This window comes from Vicugna pacos, chromosome 6, assembly GCF_048564905.1.
Source record: "Vicugna pacos chromosome 6, VicPac4, whole genome shotgun sequence".
In the NCBI taxonomy this organism is placed as follows: domain Eukaryota; kingdom Metazoa; phylum Chordata; class Mammalia; order Artiodactyla; family Camelidae; genus Vicugna; species Vicugna pacos.
In genome coordinates this window covers 14,225,331-14,246,807 of record NC_132992.1, presented here as the reverse complement: position 1 = coordinate 14,246,807, position 21,477 = coordinate 14,225,331, and the positions used below count along the sequence as shown (strand labels likewise).

The following is a 21,477-nucleotide window of genomic DNA, read 5'->3' as shown; positions in this document are numbered from 1 at the left end:
TGACTGGCACCAGCCGGGGCACAAAGCCTCAAGTAATGATTGAAGACCTGAGGCCGTCACTATTCTCTACAACTGCTCCGGCCAGTACGGGAGCCACTGGTCACACGTGGCCATTGAGCACTTGTAACGTGACTAGTGAAACTGAGAAACTGAATTTTCCATTTTAATTAATTTAAATATAAGTATAATGACTGGTTCTTGATTCCATTATTCAAAAACTAAGTATGTTTAGGACAACTTGGGGATGTGAATCCACTTTTTCCAACTGTAAATTGTAGAAAATGTAAATACAGGTCAAGGATTTCTAATGAAAATTAAGCATCCAAATTGAAATGTGCTGTAAGTGTAAAATATACACCAGTTTTAAAGAGTACCAAAAAATGTAAAATGTCTTATTAATACTTTAAAAATGTTGATTACAGGTTGAAATGATCATATTTTAGATAGATGAGGGGTTTTTTGGCAGTAGGGGAGAGGTAATTAGGTTTATTTAGTTCTAGAGGAGATACTGGGGGTTGAACCTAGGACCTCGTGCATGCTAGGCACACACTCTACCACTTGAGCTGTACCCTCCCTCCACTTTCTAAAATTTTTTAATGTGACTTCTGGAAAATATAAAGTTGCATATGTAGCTCACATAATATTTCTATTAGACTACACTGCTCTAGGACTTAGTGGCTTAGCAGCAACAATACAAAAGATATTTGAAAATCAGCTATACTCCTCAACAAAGTGATGCCTTCTAGCAGTTCAAATTTAGGACTAAAGGAACTTCTTGCTTGCCCTAATTCTAGCAAGAGTTCTATGCATCCTAATGAGACTTGAATGTACCACAAAACGGGGAGAGCACACCTTAGATATAGTAGGCACGGCAACGAGCGAGCCTTCAAAACACAAATGTTAAATTCAGTGGAGTTGTCATAGAAATTATTTTTTCCCTTCATGCCTATTAAAGGATCACACACAGAGCTAACTACCTACCTTAACCCCAGACAGTCTGAGCTATTTTCATAAGCAGTGATGTGTGGACTTCACTAAACAGTTACACTTTCCATGAGCTGGTAGAGACATGAAGTCTATTATAAATCATGTTACTGATCCTTTAAATCTTTTCATCAGAATATATCACTCCACTGCATCCTAATGAGAATTCTACCATAGTCCTTTCCATGGTGAAAAAAAATCCATGCCATTTGACTTGAATGTAGATATAAACAAAAGCAGTGATCTCTGTTTCAAAATATATGTGATAAACTATATGATTGGATATTTCAGAAAAAAATTTTCGAGCAGAATCTTATCCTTCAGGAAGGTTTGTATGAAACAATCTTTTCTTAGGTTCAATTATGCTATCAGGTTTTTAAGAAAGAAAAAAGGATGTCAGACTGCAAAAAATAATGCAGAAAATCCCCAACCCTTTTCACAAATGGAAAACTCATAATTGAAACTAAATTCTTCACATGTACTAGACACAGCATGATAGAGCAATCTGTAATATATTTTTAATAAATCAAATTCCTGCTGCTTCTATCAGAACACAAAGGCTCAATGCAGCATAAAAAGAATTCTAGAAATGATTCTTTTATTTGTCTGCCGTGTATATCTCAATAATTTCATACCGCCATGCTTCAGAGAGAACAGAACATTAGGTGCCTTCTTATTCCAAATTACACAGGCAAAATTCTGTACTTGCAACTCAATATAATTGGTCTTGATTTCCAAAATGTCACTTTTGTCTAACATAAGTCTAATTCAACTCAGCATTCATTGAACTTTGCAAACCAAATACTTTGCTGGGCCCTAGAGATATAGAGGCCAGAAAAGCAATTACTTACCCTCAAAAAGCTTTATTAATGTAAAAAGGAGGTGGCCATGCAAAGATATAACTGCAGTGTATTTGATAACAGAAAAAAAAATCATGCACAAAGAAGGAAAGTTGCTTCTCTCTCGGAGAAGAGATTGCTAAAGAAGAAAAAAGAACATATTAGCTATGTTTTGGAGAATGAAGGGGACGTCATCAGATGGGCAAAATGAGGTGGAATGGAGATGGGGAGAGTTGCTCCTGGCATGTCACTCTGTCATATCACTGAGGCATGATAGAAAATGTTTTGTTTAAGATGTCATCTTAAAAGGTCAGACTCAAGGAAGTTAAATGCAAGTAATAGGTACAATATTAGACAGACCTCCCATTTTTTGCCATTGACCCCAGTTCTTTATCCCTCTCCATATCCTTGCTGCTCCCTTGTAACTTGCAGTCTGTCTCAGCAATAAGTCAGAATCTATTTCTCAGCTCCTGGTTCAGCCACATGACTTGCTTTGACAAACAGAGTAAGGCTAACGTGATAGATCTGAGCTAGACCTTAAGAGGCCTTGGTTGTTTGCTCTCTTGTGCCTCTGCCGTTACCATGGAAAACAGATACCAGGGCTAACCTGCTGGTCCCTGGTTTGATGGGTTGAGAGACAAGTGGGACAGACTTTATCCATCTCACCTGACCCACAGATCATCCCACCACTGACTGGCAGAACCACCACAGCCAACCCTTGTATCCACGAGTATAAACTGTTGTTTTATGCCACTAAGGGTTGGAGTGGCTTATTATGCAGCATTACTGAGGTATCAGCCCACCAATGCAGCCATAGTAATGAACTTGGATTTTATCCTGTGGATGACAGAAAATTATAAAGGATTTTAATAAATAGGTAATTAGATTGTTTCAGAAAGATGCCTCCAGCAACAAAATGGAAGATGGAGATGGAAAGAGGTAGTGGCAAAAAAGCTATTCCAGTGGTCCAACCCTGAGAGTATGCAGGTCCAAACTAAGGCAATGGCAGAGGGAAGGGAGTAGAGAAGACAGAGTGGAGAAAGGTTTGGGTGACAGAACTGATAGAATTTGGGTGATTGGTTGTAGGCAGAGAGAGGGCAGCAGCATTCCTGCTCCACCCACCACTCCACCCTACCCTGGCTTGGAACAGCTGGTGGACCACCATGTACTTTTAGATAGGAAACACAAGGAAATATCAGATTAGCTACTGAGGGCTGGGGTAGGTGTGGGGAATAGGGGTTTAACATATTTAGTTTAGATATATTAAGTTTGAAAAACCTGAAATCGTCTAGACAGACATTATGGAGGCAGAGGAAAATTCTGTTCTGAAGCTTGGGGATGAGGTGTCATCCTGATGTATGTCACTCAGAAACCGTCACCATACAAATGGTGGCTACGCCATGGAAGTAGCTGAAGCTATCATGGGACACAGAAGGAAAGGAGCTCAGAAATGTTGGCTGTTCTGGAGAAGTCAAATAAGGTAAGGACAGAGAAATATTCCTTTGATTTAGCAATCATGTCATCCTTAAGAGAAGGAACAATTTTGAAACTCTTTTTACAAATGGACAGCAGTAGCCTGGGTTCAGTTCAACTCATTGTATACTCAGAAAAATGACCCACAATTGGGAAATTCACAGTGCCACTGTTTTGAATCAGATTACTACTTCACACCAGGTCAGTGTGGCATAACTGTGAGAATAGTTGATAGATTTACTACAAGCACGTATTTTGCGGCTTCAGCATCATTTGTGCTATATCCCAGGCAGACCCTCATCCATGATTTCATGATGTGTACCAACAAACTCCAACATGCAGAGGTTTCACAGAAATTGTTTTGCTGAGAGTAATGTACTTCAGAAGTGTTTTCTGATTTATAGGAATGTCACATATGAAAAATCAGAAAAAAAACCCTTCCCCAGCTCTTATTCATAATGCCCATATATTGAATTTCTCTTCAGTGTGCCATACACATGACATTTTTCTCTCAATAAATCATGACTCATTTCTGTTTCTTCATCAGGGTACACTATGATGATTCTAGGAAACATGATTGGGTATTGATGGCTTGTCTACCCAATGAAACCCACACAGCAAAGATATGGCAACATAAATATAAAATAAAACCAGTATGGCTGTTTCGATTATTAGATATTGATATGGGACAGATCTTGTTATTGCTTTTAATATTGAGGTAGTACTAGGCCATGCAAGATGCCTCATTTGTGGTCCCCTTTTTGCCATGCGACCCTCCTCCCTTGGCCACAGGTGACTGAACACCTGACCTGAAGGCACCCTATACAGGTTGGCAAGTGGCCTGCAAAGTGGCTCAGTGCTAGAGAACGAAGCCCAGCAGGAGGACCATTATACTGGTTAGTGACTGGCTAATCGTATTCATCATGATGGTGGTGGTGGGAGGGCAGTGATGCACTTCAGACATGCAGAGTTGGTAGCAACTGAGCAAACACAGAGGCCTCCCTAATGGTGAGCATTGGACAAAGGAGCAATAGACACCCAATTCTGAAAAAGCATTAAGTGCTCTTAAACCAAGAGCTGCAACTAGGCTGCTCGAGGTGCTGCCAGTTCCAAATGATGGGAATCCTTGTCGACGGGCTGTACACCCATTGAGATTTTTTGTTTTGTTTTGTTTTTTCGTCTTCCGTTTATGACTCCATGAATCTTTCCAATAAACCCCTATAACAAAGGCAATCTGAAGATCTCTGATGCTTGAAACTTGAAAGCATCTAACACAATTTTACATTGCTTTCCAATCATGAGTGAAAATGTTAGGATACATTATTGAATGAGGGTCCCTATGTGCATCAATTATTCAATCAACAATGTGTACTGATTACCTACAATGTGCCAGATGTGCACTAGCATTAGGAATTTAGTAGTAAACAAGATTGACATGACTCCTGGCTGTATGGTGCTATGGTATAGCCTGGGATACTTAGAGTCCTTGGGTCTTAATATGTACTATATGGACAAACCTGAACTTAATGTCTCAGAAGTTTGTCATCTATATATGTTTTCTTTTTAGAAAAATATTTATGGGGTTCCAACTACATTACAATGATAAGGATATAGCAATAATATTTGTGTTAATACTTTAGTCTAAGGGTACCTACATTTATATCTGAATTAAGTTTAGTTCAGAGCTTTCTAAGATTTACCATATTTAAAACAAAGCAAACAACAGAAATCAGGGTTAACAAAACTATAAACTATTAACTAGAACCTGGCCCCTGAGTAGAACCAGAAGCATAGTAACAAGAGGGGGCTTGTAGAAATCAACAGCAGAGAATAAAGTGTTGACATTCATATGCCAGCATTTTCAAGAGTGGTAATGTGCCACCTAGAAATGAAAGTGGGTCCTGAAGTAAAAAGGCTGAACATTTTTCCTCGTCCTGAGTAAAAGATAAACTGAAAATTAATGGCATGGATTGCCCAAGATAACAAGGCTGAAAACAAAGATATAGGTGATTCATTAAACTAGATTGAAGAGAAATGGAGAAGATAGAATCTGGTGCTTGGTGAAATTGAAATGTCAAGGAATTGACATTGATGCATCCTGCTGGTGGTAGCTCAACAGGCAGGCAAAAAATTTTAATGCTATGTTTCTTAGACTGACTAAAATTAAGAGTGAATGTCTTTCTCCGTGGAGAGAAGATGATCCAGCGAGAGCAGAGAATTGGGGGAACACTGTTAAGCTCTTCAGAGTTTCTCAGACTCTCTATTATTTTAGAGCATCAAGGGACAAATGCTCTTAGTTATATTTTACCATTTGAACTCTTTCATGTTTACTTTTTAAGATACTCAAATCCCTACACACCTGAACTTCTGATTGCTGTGTGAGACTTGGTCTGGTTGCTATAGTACCGCTATGGACATTTTCTCTTGTCTTCAATTCAATAGGCTGCAATTTAAGCACCTGCAGCTTCTCTAAGCAGAGAACACAGACAACACTAGAAATGAAAGAGATGACAGAACTGCAACTACAGAAGACAACTTTAATTACCACAAAATGTTACTGACATAATTTTATATAATTATGGAATTAATTTGAAGTAGATAATCTTATGGAAAATACAATCCATAATATGGAATCAAGAATAGGCAGAAAAAAAAAGAATAGGCAGAGAACATGACTACACTAGTCATCATCTAAGAAACAGAAAAGATAGTCAAAGATCTACTTCTGAAAAAAGATAACAGGCCCAGAAGAGTTTGAGAGAATTCTATCAAACCATTGATGAACAGATAATTCTTTCATTATATAAACTGTCCAGAGCAAAGAAAACGATAAAAAGCTCCCTATTTTATTCTAAGACCAACATATCCTGACAACAAACCAAAATGGAAAATGCTACTCCCCCCCAAAAAAAGGCCCACAAGAAACAAATGTCATTTATGAACAAAGAAGCAAAAATCCCCAATACAGTATTAGCACAGAATATGGCAGTATATTAAAGGAATATCACATCAAGACTAAGAGAGTTTATTCTAGAAATACAGAACTGCTTCATTATCTTGGAAATCTATTAATACAAATCACCCTACTAAATGATTAAAGGAACTAAGAACCAAATGATCATCTTATTCTGAAAAATGCACTTGACAAAATTTAATACCTATTAAACACCTTAGAGCACCTAAACACCTTTAAGCAGCCACTACGGAGGACAGTATGGAGGTTCCCTAAAAAACTGAAAATAAACTTACTATATGATCCAACAAGCCCATTCCTGGGCATATATCTGGAGAAAAGTATAATTTGAAAAGATACATGCACCCTAATATTCACAGCAGCATTACTTACAATAGCCAGGACATGGAAACAACGTTGTGTCCTTCAATAGATTGAATGGATAAAGAAGATATGATATGTGTGTGTGTGTGTGTGTGTGTGTGTGTGTGTGTAATGGAATACTACTCAGCTATAAATTAATAAAATAATGCCATTTGCAGAAACATGGATGGACCTGGAGATGGTCATTCTAAGTGAAGTAAGCCAAAAAGAGAAAGAAAAATACCATATGATACCACTTCTATGTAGAATCTAAAAAAAAAAAAAGACACAAATGAACTTATTTACAAAACAGAAACAGACTTACAGACATAGAGAACAAACTTATGGTAACTTGGAGGAGAGGGGGTGGGAAAGGATAAATTGGGAGTTTGGGATTTGCCAATACTAAGTACTACATATAAAATAGATAAACAACAAGTTTCTACTGTATAGCACAAGGAACTATATTCAATATCTTGTAGTAACCTATAATGAAAAAGAATATGAAAAATATATGTGTGTATATGTATCACTGAAACATTATGCTGTACACCAGAAATTGATACAACATTGTAAAGTGACAATACTTCAATAAAATAAATGCCAAAAAAATAAAGCCCAATACCCTAGAGAGCTAAGAAGGAAGGAAAACTTCCTTACAGAGAATTTACCAACAATCTTACAGCAAGCATCATCCTAATAGTGAAACATTCAAAGCAAGCATTCCCTTGAAAGTCAAGAACAAGATAAGGATACATACTTCTGCCTTTACTATTCACTACTGTATTTGAGGCTTTAGTTAACACACTAGAGACAAATTTATTTCAGAGGCTATGGCTAAACTAGTAGAAGTAATAATTAGTACCATGGTCAATTATGTGATCCACATTTGAAAAACGAATAGCTTCTAACACTTCAACAATAACCTGCTAGAAACTGTTAGGGTAAAGGGAGCCATTCACAGTAGCAACAAAACCATTACATCACTTGGAAGTAAATCTAATGAAAAATGGTGACATAAAAGAAGATTTAAATAGCTGGAACGATAGATCATGTTCCTGGATAGGAAAACTCAATGTTTAAAGGTAAGATTTCTCAATCTATACGGGTGATTTTTGTCTTTCATATGTTTATGGTATGCATTTTCTGATTTTTCTGTAATTGCTACAAATTACTTATAAAATAAAAACTGAAACAGATACACACACACACACACACACACACACACAAGATTTCCCAATCTATACATTAAATGTAACCTCAGTCAAAATCTCCAAAAGATCATTAAATGGAAACTGACAAGTTGATTACAAAAGTTTACATGAAACACTAGAATTACACTTAACACAGTGAAATGCTTACACTAAGAGCATGTGAAAACTAATACCAACTAATGGAATCGCCTGTTTAAGCCTTGCTTCTCATGCTTACATAGAAAAAGATATTGAGGGGAACGGCAGATAGGAGTGCCTGCACTATTGAAATCGTCTTCTTCCCTCTCACACCCGGCTCTCCTTTCTTTTGTTCAGAGACTCTAGGTGAGTTCTCTAAACTAAGTGCACTATATGATGTGACTCCTTTACACTCGGATACATTTTCTTCAAAAATATACCCTAGAATTTTGCAGCTTTTCAAGTCAGTCTCTTTGCATTTCACACTTAAACCTCCAACTGAGTACATTTTTAATACGAGATTGCTTAGAATTAAAGCAGATAATTACCATTTCTCCTCTGAGACCCAAGAATTAATAGAAATTGGATCTGGTGCCTTTGTGTTAGGTCAGCTAGGAAATACAAAATACAAACAATGCTAAAACCAAACATTTGTAACACACAAAACCCCACTGTTTCACAACAGCACTATTGCCAAAATTAGAAAAACACTTTACAGGTTTTTAAAATCTAATTTAAAAAATATTTTGTCCTGCCAATTTCCCTATCATACTTTTCCACTTTTAAATTTAATATTACTGTATGTTCTCTGATAGCTCTTTATTTGTTTTGCTATCACATCTTTTCTGGCTATTTTTTCCATGTTACTTCCCCCTACTACCCTTTCCTCCCTTTCCTCTTTCGGAGCTGCATTACCGTCCCCTCTTCATTCATGCAATATCTACTGAGCACGTGCTATGTGCCAACCACTGCTTTGAAAGTTTGGAGCCACAGTGACCAAAACAAAGGCCCCTGTCCTCATGGAGCTTACGTTCTAGTGAGAGGAGACAGACAAGAAATTGAACAATTGATACAGTATGGAAAAGGCAGGAAAGAAATATAGATCAGAATAAGTGGGATGTGAGGAGATGCTACTTCAAATAGAGTAGTCAGGGTAGGACTCAGTGGTGTGATTTGAAGGAGGTTAAAGGAGATAAGACCTGAAGAGTTTTGAGCAAAGACTTGAAGGGCTTAAGGGAACTAGCATGTGGCTTCCTAGAAGTAGACTGTTTCAGACTGAGGAAGAGTCAGTGCAAAGGCCTGAGGCAGGAACATTCCCTTATGTGTCTGAGAAGAGCAGCTGTGGCTGAAACACAGTGAATGGGGGAGGGGGAGGGGCGGAGGAGACAGCAGGAGATGAGGTCAGAGAGAGGCTGGAGGCCCAGATCATCTGGCGCCCTAAGGACTATTGTAAGGACTTTGGCCACTGCAGGGCTTTGAGCAGAAGCATTATGTAATTGTAATTGTTTTAAAAGTACACTCTGATTGCTCTGTTGAAATTACCCATAGTGGGGTAAGGACAGACACTGCTGGCCAGTTAGAAGGCTTTTCCAGGAATCCAGGTAAGCATGAGTGTGGTCTGGACTGCCAACAAGCCTCTTACCCAAGCTCGGAACCTCAGCCAACTCCTAGTGCGGCCTCTCTCCTGCTTCCCCAGCCCTTTCCCCACCCACTCCCAACACACCCGTCTCAATTCTATTTCCGAATATCAGCCACGGCCCTTGACCCCACTGCCACAGCCTCCATTCAAGCTTGTCTGGACCACTGAAATGGCCTCCCTGCCTCCAACTCATCCCTTCTGCTAGTCTATTCTATCAGCTTGGTATCCTTCTGATCACAGGGATCTTCATCTGGGGTGCACAAACAGGATGCACTGGGTCTGTGGCCTGGATAAGAAAAGTACATTTTAATTTTAACCAACATCTAACTGAAATTTAATATTTCTTTCAATTATGAACATAAGCAACAAACCATAGTATTTGTAGAACCCATGACTGTCATCAACAGAAATTACAGATATTTTCATATCACATTAACATTGAAACCTATCTCTCAAGACATCATTTACAGTTATGATTACTTAGAAATTGTGATAATTATTAGATCTACCACTTTTTTAATGCCAATTATGGAGCAAATATCATAATTAAGAAAAATTTTGTTTTTCAGCATGATTGGATTCCTTTTAATTCTTACATATTTTAATTTACACATTTAAAATTATTATTCTTAGAAATTTATAGGCTTCATAGGCAGACTTCCAACAGGGTTCAAGGCCAGAAAAGATCGAAAAGATTAAAACTGTTGTTCTAATTTTATCATAATTCCATTTTCTTATAAATAAATTTGCTTGCAAGTCACAGAGTAGAAGATATTTGCAATACATACATCTGACAAAGGACTCTTAAAAAAAAAAAAAGACTCCTATCAAGCAAAAAGAAAAAGACAACCAATTCAATAAAAAAATTGGGCAAAAGACTTGAACAGGAACTTGGAAAACAAGGATATCCAACCAGGCAATAAACAGAAGAAATAAAGCTCAACAGGGATTTATATGACTCATCAGGGACATGCAAATTAAACCCAAAATGAGAGGCCACTATTCCCTCCCCAGAAAGGCTAAGATTTAGAGAATTGACAATTTCTTTTTTTTTTTTAAGTATTTTATTTATTATTTTTATTATTATTATTTTTTTGGCAAGGGAGAGGTAATTAGGCTTATTTATCTTTAGAGGAGGTACTAGGGATTGAACCCAGGGCCTTGTGCATGCTAAGCATGCGCTCTACCACTTGAGCTATACCCTCCCCTCAAATATCAGGTATTTTCAAGGATGTGAAACTCATATAATTGCTGGTGGGGGGTGAAAAATGATATAATCTCTTTGGAAAACCATCTGTTAATTTCTACTGGAGTTAAATATGCATTTGCTTTATGATACAGCAATTCCATTTTTACCACCAAAAGAAATGAATGCATATGCCCTCTCATTGGTACATTATGTTCATAGCAGCTCTATTCATAATACCCAAAAGATGAAACAAAGCAAACATTCAACACACAAACAGGTAAGTTGTGATAATTTACATAATGGAACACTACCCATCAATTTTTTAAAAATGGCTCCAACACAAGATGGAGAAATCTCACAGATATTATGTGGCATGAAAGAAGCTAGACACAAAACAGTTCTAGCATGATTCCATTTACATGCACTTTAAGAACAAGCAAAACTAAAAGATGTTTTTAGAAGTCAGAATAGTGATTAATCCTTCAGGGAAAAGAAGGAAAAATGCACAGGAGAGTCCCATAGGGCGCAAGAAATAGTCTATAGTTTTATCTCAATGGTGGTTATTCAGAGGTATACATATGTAAAAATTCAAACTATATGCTTAAGATTAGAGCACTCTATGCATTTTGCTATATGTGTTTTATCACTCACTAAGTAAAATAAAGTTGGTCAAACCTGCAGAAGTGGTAGTGTTTTGGGAAACTCAAACCATGGTGAAACCATTTGGAAAATGGTTTTAATATCGTCCAAAACAAACCACCAGTTGACCCAGTGGAAAAAATAAGAAAGTTATTCTTGGATGAGTAAAAAGGAGAATGAAAATAGAAGTATTTTGAAAGCAAAAGCACATTACGCAAATACACTGTTAGCACACACGTCCCAGCCTTGGACCAAGGAGAATGTGGGTGAAACCAATGGCTCAGAAATCACTGAACATAGTGACAATGTTGGCCTCCTAACCATCAGACGTGTTTTGTTTCTTTCTTTCTTTTGTGTGTGTGTGTGTGTGTGTTTTGTTTCATTGAAGTTTTTATTGAGATATAATTGACATATAACGTTGTGTAAGTTTAAGGTGCACAATGAGTTGATTTGATATGTTTTCTATGGCAATATGATTACCACCTTACCATTAGCTAACACCTCTGTCACCTCTGCTTCCCATTTTCTCTCTTCTTTCTTGTCTGTGTCTTCACACCGATAGCACTTGGGACGGAAGAACATTTTATTCCTTTTGCAGTCAGGCGTGAGATAGAAAAATGTCCTTGAGGGAGCTCATTTGGCTAGGGAGAATGGAACTCACAGGGTGTGATCTCCAAGGCCCAGTACTCCCACATCCTTGTAAATGTACCCAGACATCCTGGATGGGTCCTCCTAATGCAATCCCCAAATACCTTCATCCCTAGCTCAGGCCTGCTGCTGCCTTTTAAGGTCCTTGATGTTGCTCAAATACAGTACCCGAATTAGTCTTGCCTCAGATGCCCTCTCCAGCTCCAGTTCCACTCTCCAACAGCCAGAGTGATTTACCCCAAAAGTAGGTCCAATCATGTCATTCTACTTAAGTGATTCCCTGTGTCTCAGAATAAAATCAAAATTGTCTGGTGGTAAACAAGGCCTTTTACAATCTGTCCTTGCTTATCTCCCTCTCCAGCCTCATCTCCCCAGCAGGCATCCTGTGCAAGTCTTTAGAATGTGACATCAAGTGGAAATGTCCCCAGGGTAGCCTTCAGAGGATCACCATGGCCCAGGATCCTAGGGGTATCTTACTCTTGCCCCTTTTGTAACATTTGGACTCAGTTTCTGTGAGAAACTGAAGGATACTCGTGACAGTAGCAGTTCTGTTTGCCTCCTTACCTTGGTCTGCTAGAATTGTCAGCTCTAAAGTGACATTTCCAAGCCTGAAGAAATTAAAACTAGACATGGGGCTCCCCAGACATAGCCCCCTCTTCCGTAATGCTCAGAATATTTGTGGGTGTGGTATCAAGTACTTTATTCTCAGTGTATAAGTCCTTTAGAATCTAAAGTTTGGATTCTTAGCATGAAATTGGTAGGGCCTTACAGGCCAATTAAAATCTGCTCAGAACCAAATTATGTTAAATTACAAATCCCTCAGGAAAAATTGGAAAGTATAATTAATACATTTGATGTCAGTGGGTAACATGCCCAAGTCTGGATATTGCCCACGCAGCTCTAGGTAAATAAACCTGTAACATATAATTCATAGTGCAGGGGTTCGCAACCAGCATCTAAGAGTCAGCTTCACAGAGTCTGTCCTGTCCTCCCATATGAAAAATGTTGTGAGCTGATATATTTGGGAGAAAGGGATTTCACAGCTTTCAGATTCTTAAAGGGATCCAAGTTGCCTTTAAAAAAAAAAAAGCCTTAGTGTGATTAGGCTTATTATTTATATGTAGAAGGAACTGCCCTTCATATTTACCCAGAGCAGACCTAAGGAAGTGACATCTAGAAAACTTGAATGCTGCAGATCAAGATGCTTACAATTCCTGAACACAATTAAAGCGAATCAAGCAGTGTATTACTATTGCTTTAAAACTGCTTTTCCTTTATTGGAAAGAAAACAAGATTGACTTCTTATTTTTTAATCTCTCTCATGGAAAGAATCTCTGGTTCAGTTTTTGATATACTTACCTAAACACATCTTGTTTAACAAAAGAAAGCTTTAACAAAAGGAAAGATGTCCTTTGCTCATGGTTAGAACATCTAATTGTCATGAAAATATGTTTTTCCTAAGTTAACTTATACATTTAACATGATCCCAATAAAATTACTAATGAACTTTTTTCCCCCTAGAGCTAGACAAGTTGATATTAAAGTTCATGTAGAAAAATAAACACACAACCTGAAAATCTGAAAAGGGGGACTTAGTTGGGGGAGGAAAATGAAGGGACTAGTCCCACCAGGTAATTAAAACTTACCAAAAAGCCCTATTCTTTTTATGTACTGGCACATAAATTAGAGTGACCAAAGGAATAGAATGGAAAGATCTAGAGTAGTCCCAAGTATATATGGAAATATAGTATATGATAAAGGTGATTTTTCAGATCAGTGGGGCCAAAAAAAAATGGACTTTTGATATTCCAATATAACTGGATAATCACTTAGAAAAAGATGATTTGATCCTTTCTTCACACTACATACAAGAATAAACTTTAAATGGATCAGGAATCTAAATATAGCAATGAAACCATAGTAATATTAGAAGAAAACATGGATGAATTTATCTGTAATATGGGTATAGGGAAAGGACTTCTATGATTCAAAATCCAGATGCAATTAAAGAAAAGACAGATATATTTGACTACCTAATTTTTTAAAATTTTGCATAAAAACACCTTAAGAAAAATTAATATACAAATTACAAGTTGAGAGAGAATATTTATAACATATATAAAAGACAGGTCTAGTAGTCCCAATAGACAAAGAATTTAAAAAAAATAAGGAAGACCAAAAATATTATAGAAAAATTAGCAAAATGAATGGATAATCACAAAAGATAGAAAAAGCGGCATTTAAAAGATACTCATAAGAAACCATTTTTCTCCTCCTTGGGTAAACACTGAAGGGAAACAAAAACATATGTCTATACAAAGCTTTGTACCCAGATATTCATAGCAACTTTAATTGTAGTAATTCCAAACTGGAAAACCCAATGTCCACTATCACATGAATAGACTAAGAGTTTTCGTTTTGTTATTTATTTCTAACTTTATCTCATCTGTGGTCAAAGAAGACAGTTTGTATGACATCTAAAATTTTGAATCTATTGAGACTTGAGGTGTGGCTTAACGTGTGGTCTGTCCTGGAAAATGTCTCGTGTGAACTTGAGAAGAATGTGTGTTCTGCTGTTGTTGGGTAGGGTATTCTGTGTAAATCCATTAGATCAGATGGTTTATTGTGTTGATTATATCCCCTACTTCTTAAGGAGGAGAGGACAAAGTAATGGATGAACTAGAAATGGAAGAGAGATCAAAGGAATGACTGGAGGGGGAGTATGACTGAAGGGGTGGATGATTTAGAGAAAAGTAAGTAATTTCAATGTCTTGTCATGATGAAATTTTTATTTGCTGTTGTTATTACTAATCACAACTATTAATAAAAGGCAGTTAGAAAATATATATGTATGTATATATATACTGAATTTCTTAGCTGTATACCTAAAACTAACATTGTAAATTGATTACACTTCAATAAAGAATAAAAAATAAAATAAATAAATATGTAAATAAAAGGCAGTTAGCATAAGTCTAGTCCAAAGTAGAAACCTGATACACAATATTTAGTATTTTCTTTTTAATTGATATGATGACTTCTCTACACAATGAATGTAACCATTCACTGGTTTGTTTATTTGTCACATTGTGCTGGATGATGCTGAGGATAAGGTGGTAATAGACACAGCCCAAGCCTTTCTTTCATGCGTTTCACCATCCAGTGGGGAGACAGAACTTGTCCCCTGCTAGTGGTGACCCAGAGTAGCAGGGCAGGATCAGGGAGCCCAGGAAGGTGAAACAGAAAAAAATCCCATACACATAGAATGGCACAATGTACATTCATTTACCCACCAGCCAGATTCAGAACTTTCAAGATTTTGACACCAGAGGCAAAGGTAACAAAAGAAAAAGTAGACAAATTGGACTTAATGAAAATTTTTAAAAATTTCTATGTATCAAAAGACACTACTAACAGAGTAAAAAGGAAACCCACAGAGTGGGAGGAAATATTTATAAATCATATATCCAATAAGGGATTAATATCCCAAATATACAGGAAGCTCCCAAACTCAAGAAGAATAAAACCAATAGCCCAGTTCAAAACAGAGCAAAGACCTGAAAGGGCATTTCTCCAAAGAAGATATACAAATGGTCAATAAGCACATATAAAGATGTTCAACGTCACTAATCATTAGGGAAATGCAAATCAAAACTACAATGAGACACCACCTCACACCCATTAGGAGGACTGCTATCAAGGAAAAGAAAAACAACATGTGTTGGTGAGGATGTAGAGAAACTGAAAACTTGTGCACTATTGGCAGGAATGTAAAATTGCATAACCACTGTGAAAAACAGTACGGTAGTTCTCCAAACAATTAAAAACAGAATTACCATATGATTCAGCAATTCTACTTCTGGGTATATACTCAAAAGAACTGAAAGCAGGAACTGGAAAATATATTTTTTCACTCATATTCATAGTAGTATTATTCACAATAGCTGTGGAAGCAACCCAAATGTCCATCAGTGAGTGAATAGGTAAGCAAAATGTAGTATGTATGTGTGTGTTTACACACACACACACACACACACAGAGGAATATTATCCAGCCTTAAAAAGGAAAGAATTTCTGCAATATGAGATAACATGGATGAACCTTGAGAATATTATGCTAAGTTAAATAAGCCAGTCACAGAAAGATAAATATCATATGATTCCACTGAGAGTACTTTCAGTAGACGAAATCATAAAGACAGAGAGTATAGTGGTGGTTGCCAGGGGTTCGGGGAGGGGACAAGGGTGTTATTGTTTAATGGGCACAGGGTTTCAGTTTTATAAGATGAAAGAGTTATGGGGATAGATGATGGTGATGGCTGCACAACAGTGTGAATGTATTAAATATCATTGAACTATGCACTTAAAAATGGTTAAGATGGCAAATTTTATATTATGTCTATTTTACCATAAATTTTAAAAAGAAGAAAAATCACTAAACTGTATACTTCACAAGGGTGAATTTTATGGTATGTGAATTATATCACTAAAGCTGTAAGCAAACAAAAAATGGTGTAGAAGGAAAAACTTACAACAAATGTCATTTGATAAATGTAAAGGGAGTGGTGGTATAATTGGGAAATGACCATTTTGCAACTACCATGGGAAGGAATGGATGCTAAATCTAGAGGAGAAAGTTTGATGAGGAGCAGGGTATTTGCATGGTCTCATTGTCTCCAAAGATTGTTGATTGGTTGCAAGGGTACAAATAATAAATATATAGTGAAGAAATAAACAATGACTGGGTGGTTGAAATTAACACCACCCGGTAAATGCTGGCAGGTATCATGTGTCCCCAGATGTGACAGTCTGGGGAGAACACAAAATCACCAAATAATGATCTAGCTGGGGTTGCAAAGTTTGAATCTAATTCTGGTGAGGAAACACTACATAAACCAGTTGAAGAACATGGAAAATAATTGGCCTGCATTCTTCAAAAAGGCCAATATTATGAATGACAAAGATAGACTGAGGAACTATTTCAGATTAAAGGAGACTAGAAACATGATATGATCTTATATGATGGAGGAAATGTTATTTGGACAAGTGACAAAGTTGGAACATAGACTGTAGATTAGATATAATTATTTTATCAATATTAAATTTCTGGACTTTGTTCATTATATTGTGGTTATGTAAAAGAATATCCTTGTTCCTATGGTTACAGCACAGAGAATTATATTCAATTTCTTGTAATAACATAATGTAAAAGAATTTGAAAAAATATTTATGTATGTATATGTATAACGGAATCACTTTGCTATATACCTGAAATTAACATTGTAAATTAACTACTCTTGAATAAAAAACAAAATTTTAAAAATAAAAATAAAAAAAGAAAAGAAAACCCTTGTTCTTAGGAAATACACATTGAAGAAGCATGATACTTGCCACCTGCTCTCAAATGGTTAAAAAAAAAAAGTAGTAAAATAGTGGCAGGGCCATGTGAGGGAGGGAGAGAAGAGAAGGAGAGAGAGAATGATAAAAAGAAATGTGGCAAATGTTGGAAAACTGATGAATCTGGGTACAGGGTACACAGAAGTTCTCTGTATTATTCTTACAGTGTTTCAGTACATAAAAGTTTAATGAAAGTGTGTTTGAAATTGTTAAATCCATTTGCCTTTCACATGGGAGCCCCTGAGAACAGTTTCACTCTGGAGAGCCAGGAAAAGCCCAGTCCCATATGGACACCATCTCTATGTCGCAGAAACCTTGTCAGCAGAGGGTGGAGCTGTGGGAGGCTAAGGGATGTTTTCTGGGACTTCAAGAAAGGAGTGCAGTTACCCTGGGGAAATTCTAGTGGCTATTAATTTAGGACAGGGGTAAAGAGGAGAAAATGAGAAATGAACAGAATGAAAGGAAGGAGGGGGAGGGTACAGCTCAAGTGGCAGAGCGCAAGCTTAGCGTATACAAGGTCCTGGGTTTAATCCCCAGTACCTCCTCCAAAAATAAATGAGTAAAACCTAATTACCTCCTCTCCAAAAAAATTTTTTTAAATAATAAAAAATTTGGAAAAATAAATAAAATAAAGGGGAGGCTAATGCCTATCAGTGAAGCCGGGTCCTGTTCAGTGGCTCGGGGGACTATGACACTCCAACCCAACAGCTTACCCATTCCAGAACCTTCTCTCACTCACATGCCCCGACCCGCCTCTTCTCAACAGAAAAGGGAGGGAAGGTGGGGAGGGGACTTTCAGGTTCCAAAAGATGAGTCAAGTACATTTTCAGGTAGACTTGAGAGTAAAGGCCGCTCTTGGTTCTCCTTCCTCACCCAAAATAAACCTCACCTGAGTCTTAATCCTTTAACCAGAAAGCCAGTCTTCTCTTTGCAATAGTCTTCAAATGCAAATAGTTGGCCAGAGCAACACAAACATGGAAATGCGTTTATGCCACAGTATAATCAGCTAATGGATCAGTACAACCCACAGCTGTAGAGGACTAAGAAAAAACTAGGAGTAGATTTTCTTGTTTTGGAAAAGAGAAGCATTGAGAAAAGGAAAAAGAAAGAAAGAAATTCCTGGGATGTGAAGAGAGGAAAGGAAGAAGAAAGGAAAGGTCTTTACTACCTTTATAGTTCCCTGAAAGTTAATCCTAGGATTCCCAGAAACCAAAACACTTGATGGGGTTATTGCTACCAAACTGCAAGGACACTAACTTTCCTGCTTGTGTGATTTATACAGCTTTCTTCTCAGACTGACTTTACACACATCTCAGGTTTTGGAGGATTTTTTGAATCGAGACACGGGTGTTAAGGCATTTTTCTTTGCTTCTGTTTTTTAATTTGTGAAGTGGGAACAGATATACTCGTAAATCTACCTCGTAAAATGATTGGGACTGAAGAGAGAGTTTCTCTTAAACTGCTTTTGGAAAGAAATAGTATAGCACCAATTTAAAAGTGTATACATTTTTTTTTTTTCTGTTCCAACTGGTTTGAACAAATTCTCTTCAAGTCTCCTACCTTAACCCTTAGGTCACTCACCCCAGCATTATCCATTGTTCATGGATAGCTAATTGTTTTGTTAATATATTGTGGGAGACTTCTCCCTTCCCCCATGGTAAAATGAGGTTTCTTTGCTGACCAGTGGTCACAACCTCAAATTGGCCGGGGTGCAACGGTACCACAATTCCTGCAGCTGGCTGATGTGAGGTGAGGACCGGGCCAATGAAGATAGCATGCCCTGCCTGAGCCCCTCACACACAGAACTCATCCAGGCAAGTGGGTCAGTTTTGCCCCTCTAGATGCGAGGATGTCTAAATTCTCCCTGAGCTCTCAAATCCCACGATTATTTTGAAATTCACATTTGGCGTGGTCACTGGCCTGGAGCCCCTTTCCCAGTATTTATTAACCTGCATGGCTCTTGCTGGTCATCTATCATCGCAAAACCACTGGACTTAATTAACTAGTAGAGTGGTTACCGCTGAATGAGAAGTTCACATAAAATGTTTCACGTATTTGTGGAACTTTGCCCCCAGGCTCGAATTCTGCCGTCTCTCTTAAAGGACCAATTTACTGGTTATAAAACAACAAGTTACAGATTCTTCTTCACATTGACCTTTTAACGTAAAGTGTATACAGGTCCCTTTCACGCCTCCAAAGATTGCACCCAATTTCCAGTTTATCACCCTTGAATATTCCAGGTGACTCTTACCTCATCCGATGACAAATCCCTTCATCTGGCTGAGTCTCTTCAACCCTGTCACCCCCACCACAACCCTCCATCTCTTATCTTTTTACACCCATCCCCTCTTCCTACTCCCCACTTTCTCCAGACACATACCTACTAGGTCTTGTTCACAGAGACCAGAGTGTCCCCTGCCACAGAGGTTAAGATGAGGATCTGGGAGTCTGGAGACAGTAGCAGCCGCCTAGGTCCCGGCTCCAGCTGTGAATAGGCAGAAGGGAGAGTCTGTGGGAGGGCGAGACCCGAGGGAAGCTCATTAGAGAGGCCAAGAGCTCTGGCTTGCGGGAGGAGCTGGCCCTTGGACTGTCACAGCCTCCTAATCCCAAATACTTTTGTTGTTAAGGCCTGGTCTCTGATGTTGCAGTCTGATTCGTCCAAACTACAGCAAAGCAGCTTGGGATGTTTTACTGCAATAATGATAATGACAATGATGTCATTGACAGCTGCCCCACAGGAACTCAGGACTCCAAATTCCTAGAGCTAGTGAGTCGTATTGCTGACAGCTGGTCCCAAAGAAAGGCAGCAGCAAGGTCAGATGTCCTAAAGTTCAGAGGTCTGGTGTGAGAATGAGCACCTGGGAGGCTGTGGCTGCAAACAGTGAAGTTTCTGTTTCTGTTGTATTTGTATCTGTATGTTGTTTTAGGTCCATGAGGGACAGGCCTGGGCCAACCAGCTCCTTTGACTCTTCTAATAGCTTGCTGCTCTGCACCCCCTGGACTCAGTCTCTGTCATGGCCTACAATGTCCTCCCTGCTCTGCCCCTGCCAACATCTCAGCTTTATCCCCTACCAGGTGACCCTCCCTCTTCCATCAAGCTCCAGCTGCACTGTGTTCTCAACATACCATATCCCTTAAATAAGCCAAACAAGTTCTGCCTCAGGACCTTTGCACTGGCTATTTCTGCTACTGGAACATTCATCCCACTGCTACTGTTCTCCCCTTTACATAAACATCTGGCTCCCCCTCATTCATTAGTAACAGTCTTTCTAAGGGTTTCCCTGGATTTTCCCCTCAATCACAGGACACTGTTTTGTTTTCTTCACAGCTATTAGCACTAACTGAAATTATTGAGTTTATTTATTTACTTGGGTATTTCTCCAGTCCCCTCCCCTCACTAGATTGTAAGTGTCATGAGGGCAGATTTGCGCCTGTGTTGCTCATATTATTCCCACTTCCAAGATCAATTCCTGACATAGTAGGTACTTACTGTATGTATGTTGACTAAATGAATGGGACATTGTTCATTAATTGACTAAGAATTAGTGTGTACATGGTATGTGCCAGGCACTATCTGAGTACAGGAGATATAACAGCAAACAAGACAGGAAAAGGCTCCCCCAAGGAGGTGTCAGCTCCAGAAGGAAAGACAACCATGAACATAATAATCAAGTAATTGAAAATGTATCTTAAAACAATAAACAAAGAAGAAATTGCTTGTTTGTGCAGAGATTGCTATAAATGTACATCCAGAAGTGTTGATAGTGGAGATGAGTTGTCAGTCACAGAGCCTGGAATTCTCAAGAACCCAAGCCACATTTATGAATTCATAAAAGGATTTTATTCCTGGAAATGTGATAGCAAATGACCCATTTCTAGTTTTCAGACTAATTTTCTGCTGAGGCTTCTCGTCAAGACTGCCCTGTGGCACCAACCTATTTATCAGTCTCAGTGAGTTTAATTTGAAAATAACCTTTGAATCCATATTTCAACATCCAAAGAATTCAGATTCTGGGGATGACTCAGGGCAAGTCACTGTGTCCTCTGGAGATTGTAAAAGAGATCTGGCATGAGGCAGGCATTGCAATAGGTCAACAGAGCTTCCTTTAAAGTTCTAGAAGGGAAGTTGGGAACAGGTCACTTTCTCCAGGAGAAGTCACAACCAATAATTTTGTTGCAAAT

The 21,477-nt window shown here is 38.1% G+C and overlaps 1 protein-coding gene across 2 annotated transcripts in view; it reads right to left on the bottom strand.

The window, feature by feature from the left end:
• The window catches only part of ATOSA (atos homolog A), a 99,823-nt gene extending 79,936 nt beyond the window's left edge, over positions 1-19,887 (bottom strand). For both annotated transcript variants that reach the window (XM_031672765.2, XM_072962406.1), the window contains exon 1: positions 19,676-19,887. The gene's annotated coding sequence lies outside the window, so the exon portion shown is untranslated. The remainder of the gene's footprint in view (positions 1-19,675) is intronic.
• Positions 19,888-21,477: the final 1,590 nt, after the last annotated feature.